Source organism: Malus domestica, chromosome 04, assembly GCF_042453785.1.
Source record: "Malus domestica chromosome 04, GDT2T_hap1".
Taxonomy (NCBI): domain Eukaryota; kingdom Viridiplantae; phylum Streptophyta; class Magnoliopsida; order Rosales; family Rosaceae; genus Malus; species Malus domestica.
The window spans coordinates 30,338,687-30,344,686 of NC_091664.1; positions in this window are offsets into that span (position 1 = coordinate 30,338,687).

Here is a 6,000-nt window from a genome sequence, read left to right on the forward strand (position 1 = left end):
ACTAATTTTTTTTGCACAATTCATGCTCTATTTCCATCTAAAAACTTGTATTAACAGTAGCTAGGATCCCCAAGTTTCATATCATGCTACTCCTATTATGCATTGCCTTTTAATTGTTTCAAAACCAACATTGGACTTCACATGATTTGAGCGATATAATAGTATTGATAATATCAAATTGCTATATTATATACTGCTTGAATTAATCAAATTATTGGGTATAACTTATAAGGCATGGAAACCAATTATATGTTGAGAAAACTTCAATAAACTCCCCATTGTTATTGTTCGTGAGTTTTTAGACGATGACTGAATGTCAAAAATGGACTTTAAGATTGAGCTCTTAAGTCACGTCAAGACATTTCGAACGAGGAACGACCTTCTTCGTGACTGCCGCACGAATTCACACTCAACATATGCTAGTGCATTGCTGAAAAAAGTTGAGATTCCACGATAAATAATTGGTAATATGGGGAGTAGCCCAACTTACTTATAAGTCCATGCAAGGTCCCTTGTCTCATCAATGTGGGATTTATTCTCAACACGCCCCTTCACGTGTGGTGAATTTTCAAGCCTAACACGTGGACAACACAAACGGGGTGACATGGAGTGCGTGTGTCTATTTGGCTTCACACATGGGACAATCTGCTCTGATACCATGAAAAAAGTTGAGGTTCCACCATAAAACTAATTGGCAATATGGGGAGTAACCCAACTTACTTATAAACCTATGCAAGATCTCTCGTCTCATCAATGTGAGATTCATTCTCAACAAAGGTCCTTTCGAACCATATTATGCCGAATCGACACTAACATTACCTAGAACAAGCCCGAACATTGACCTATAGCCCGCTTGTAGACTAATAATCAAATTATATAAGCAGTACTAATTAACATATGTGCAGCTTATTTATGCGCTTGCACATACTAAATATGTACCGATTTTCTTGAATAATTGATGGTGTCTTGGAACATGCCAATCCGACGTTACTTTTTTTCCGACGTTACTTTTTTTCACATATAAAGAATATGTTCTGTTTGCGCACACGAGTTCATAAAATCTACGTTTTAAGTCTAAATTATGTTTTGTTTCCGCTCACGAGTACGTAACGATGATACTACTCAAATATGGCAAGAAAGAAGATCAAATATGACAAATGATCTCTCTCTATAATATGTGAAATGATACATTACGTAATTTGTGTTTCCGATAATAATAAAAATTTCTCTTCTGAAAGCTTCATTCGACCAAAATTGGTCGCGCTAATGATGGAGACAATACTTATTCTCTACGTCAAAGTTAAGCACGCTTAAATTTTAAGCAAATCTTTTGGCAAAGGTTTTGTGCCAAATTCTAGTAGTTTGACTATAAACTCCAGAGCAAAATTCAATTGTTTTAAAAAAAAAATAATGCGTAATAAACTAACGTTCATTAGTTCGTCCGTTGACTTTTATTTTTCTGCAGATGTATGATACCATTCCTTTTCTTTGGGAGGGTTTTGGGGGTGGTGCTACAGAATTAAACATCGGATTTATACGTGACCAATGAACCCAAAAACAACTATTTTATTTTCTTTTAAAACAAAACAAAATGAGCTTGACTGCAAGATTTACACGTCAAGCGGAGATGAAAGTTGACTTAGTTTCTTGTGGTGTCAAATGAAAAGGCCGTCGCTATATGGATAAAGATTAATTTAAGAATAACAGGCTGATTTTCACCAAGAGCTCAGGAAGGTTTGCCATAAAACAAAATAAAAGTTTTGATTTAGAGAAATCATTAAAAAAAATTGTCTAATGTACATGCACACGTCAGCAGTGACGAACATTGTTGGTGGCCCACGCAACAAGATCCAATTCGTACGTAAGGGATGATCAAATTTGTGTTTTCTTACCACAAACAAATTGAATTGGATGGCCAACGTTTCCTCAGCCTCACAAAAATTAAGGGATTAGGAGACAACATTGTTTTACTAACTTACGGGAGAAGCCACTATGTGATTTACTAGGTATGCTTGTTTAAGATTGTCACGTGATAAGTGTTGTAGTTATGTATAAAATATTTATAAACAAGAGCAAAATATTGCGAGTTTAAAATTTTTGCACTTATTTAGTGTGCGGTTCTTTTGTGTTTTTTTTATTAGTTGGCACATGTTAACAAAATTAAGCATTCTTAACTTTGTTTTAATAACCGAGCCCAGTGATATTTTAGAGTGAGAAAAGCTACAGAGAGTCAAAAGTAAGACTTTCTATGAACTCGCTGCGACCTCATTTTTTGATACATTTCATGCCAATCTTATGAAACAATGGGCCAAAAACATGAGGTGATGAAAAGTTCATAGAGAATCCTACTTTGAAAGAGTCTCTTTATCAATTCTTGCGCTGACCTTATAAAATATTGTGCTAAATGTAAAATTTATAAAGAGTCATACTTTTAAGAATGTGTCCTTAACATTTTTCTTTTTTAAATTCTACAAGGACTTTACTTAGCAAAAGATGGAGAAAAAAAAAAGGAGAGAAAAAGGAGATATCCACGTGATCTTATCATATCACACGCAGATGCACCGTAGTTTATGGTGTGCCTCCAAAGTCCAACCACATGGGGAGCACCGCGCTTGACTGCACCATAATCTAGATGACCGGATTAATTTGATATGGAGCTTGACTGATCATATCATACTTGTCCAGTGTCCTCCTCGTGATTCAATTTACCTGAAACCAAGTACAATTTTTTTTTTTAACGAACGATATTTACACTTAGAGTGAGTGAATTTAATTTGACAATGAGCTAGTAATAATATGGTTCAAATTTTCTTTTGATGAAAAACGAACATAAGACCTCATACTTATAAATGAAAAGAAATATGATTTGATCGTAATACTAATTAGCACTTGTTTGATTAATTAATCAGTTAATTAAACAATTAATTAAGTAATTAAATAATTTCGTCTACAGTGACACTGTTGTTGGGAAATGGATAAAAAAAATTTCAACAAAACGATATTATCTACATTAAGGGGTGAGAGATTGCGTTAAGTCTCATAATGCACTAGTAATAATGTAGTTCAAATTCACATTTGGTGTAAATTAGACGTAAGATCTCTCACTTACCAGTAAAGAATAATATCACTAGAACTTCAAATTAAATGCCGAGGTATGAATAATTAATCATTTATCTTTGCCTTCTAATATTTGTTTATCAAAAATTTTGTTTGTTACCCTGAATAAATTTGAAATTATATTTTGGTCCTCCTCCAGATGTAGACCGGAGGATGCCTAAACAGTGGGTGGATTCAGTATATGTTGACAGCTCACTTGTGCTGGTTCCTTCTAGTGAGGACACTTGGTCCCCTGCATCTTATTCATCACTTTTACTAGATTCCTTAAGGGCATTTATGAAAATTTGCAGCCATGGCCCGCAAGAACATCAATGAAACGTCAGCGTGTTCGTATCATGAAAGTTTTCTTGGTCTGCATCTTTGATAAGAGAGTGATAGCTTAAATGTGTTTGATCACGTCATTTCAACAACATTTTTGAAAACGGAATAGTCCCGTAAAATGTTTGATCACATCGTCTTTGATAACATTCAAACTTAGTTGCAAATAAACGTATACTAACACGACTAAGAATGCTTATGACTTTGCACGCAGATGAGTACAAAAGAATGGGCACACCGATCTGGCAAGAATCGACTGCTTGTCATGCGTCAAAAATACAATTAAAAAGTCAAATATCAGTTGATTGTGATCCCTAGTGGGTATATTTTAATTTTTTGTGGCATAATTTGCATATGAACTTCCAACTGTGTACCCATTTCTTGGAAAGAAAGTTGTAAACATGGTGGAGGGGCTCACTTTCAACTTTTCATTTGATTTAACGGGAGCGTTGAGTAGATATTTGATTCAACGCAAGCATATGCTGTAATATACCTGCATAAAATATAGAACATTTTGATCCCAAAGCAACACACATGGACGGAGCCAATGAAGGTTCATTGGGGGCAGATGTCCCCATTCAAGTAATTCGTTTGTTTAGTTACAGACTACAATTATGTAATATACACGGGTTATCTTTGAACAAAATATATGTATCTAATATTCAACATACATTCATTCTAGTTATACTCCATATCAAATATTATATAAGCAATAGTGCTCTTGTTCTATCATTCAAACCCAAAAAAACCTCTCCCTCCTATCATGTACTTATATTTTTCTCATCACTTTTCCACTTTCCACTACTATATTGAAATTTTTGTAACATTGGAATTGTAATACATCATCATTTGAAATTATCATTAATATCATATTGCGTATAACCATAATATAATAAGGTTTTCTTAGTTGTTTTCGGTTGCCCCCAAAAGAAGAAATTTCTGACTCCGTTCCTGGCAACACATGACCAAAAATGCATATGGATATTTAAGGGCATATATACTATGAGAGAAAATTCTTACAACCGGCGGCCGTACATGGCAACACAAACAACTCAATATACACGAACTTATTCCACCATGGAAAAAAGACTCAGATTCCGAGTTGGACACTCGCATATCGCAAATTCGTCCATAGTTTTTGGTACAATAAACGTGGATTTTTAGTTAAAAAGTAGCACATGGGCTATATGGGAGTAGTTTGCTTTCTCACTTTCGAATCTCTCTCTCTCTCCCCTAAAACAAAAGGCACATGATCCTCATAAACCCCATTTCTATCTACATTCTCAAGTAGAGCTTCATAGCTTTTTTTTCTGACGATGAACTCTTCCATGAAATATGTATTGATCATCCCATCTTTTATTTAGCGAATTCGTTTCATGCAAGTCTTTATCCTTCTACTTCTGCTTCTTAGCTAATAGCTCTTGAGAGGAAATGGGGTTTTCCGGATCCATTGATGGCAAGATTTTCTATTTTTTAGAGAGAAAAGCGGAATTGAGTAGGATTCTCTCCATTCATCTTTCTCTCTCCTACTCTCCCCTCTTCTCACACTTTCATTTTGTCTTTATATCTTTAAAAATAATTAAAACAAGATGTTGACATGGTTTAATCATAAGCGTTTAAATAAAAAGAGAAGAAAGATTAAGAGAGGAGATAATCCTACTCTGATTTCTTCATATTCACATAGACTGATATTCAAATTATACTAGCAAAGAGTGTGTGTGAACAATTTCTCTTAATAAATGCATATTTTTTTTAATATTACATAATTAATGTTTTGTTCTCTTTATGTAAATATTGTGTATCAAAAGTAAGGGTAAAATTGGAAAAATAAGTAAAAAAAAGGGTAAAATAGGAAATATAGGGATATGGTTGTCATTTCAAAATGTACAAAATTACTATTTTGTCTTCCCTTTGTCAATAGTGTGTATCAAAAGTGAGAGCAAAATAAAGAAAAAAGTGGCAAAAATTTGACAAAGAGGTTCTCTTAATAATAGTATAGATAATCTTTTGGAGAAATTAGGTTTTCATTCTTCCTTTTGCTACTCCATTGATTAAAATCCTATTCCTTTTCAATTTTTGAACAAGGTCATTGGGTATTAATAATATCATTAATTATTTTAATAATAAAATATTTTTTTATTTCTAAATATATTCATTTAATATTAAAAATGTTACAATTAGTATATTTATATTTATGACTAAATTTTTTATCATATATTTTTAGTTTTAGTTTGTAGCCATTTTTAATTTGAATTTTTTTTTTTAAGTTGTACCAATTTTCTTTTCAATTTTAATTTGTACCCATATATTAATTTCTTTTTGTGCCCATATTTCTTAAAGTTTATTTGTATTTGTACCCTTATATTTTTTTTTATTTGTACTTTTTATTTTGCTAAATGTACCCATGCTAATTATATGTACCCATTTATGTAAAACTTTTTAATCTTAAAATGTACTCATTCTTAAATATACCAATTTTTTATATGTAAAATGTACCATTTTTTTATATAAAATCTATTCAATTTTTTTCTAATCCATTTTTGAAATTATATGGGTACATTCTTT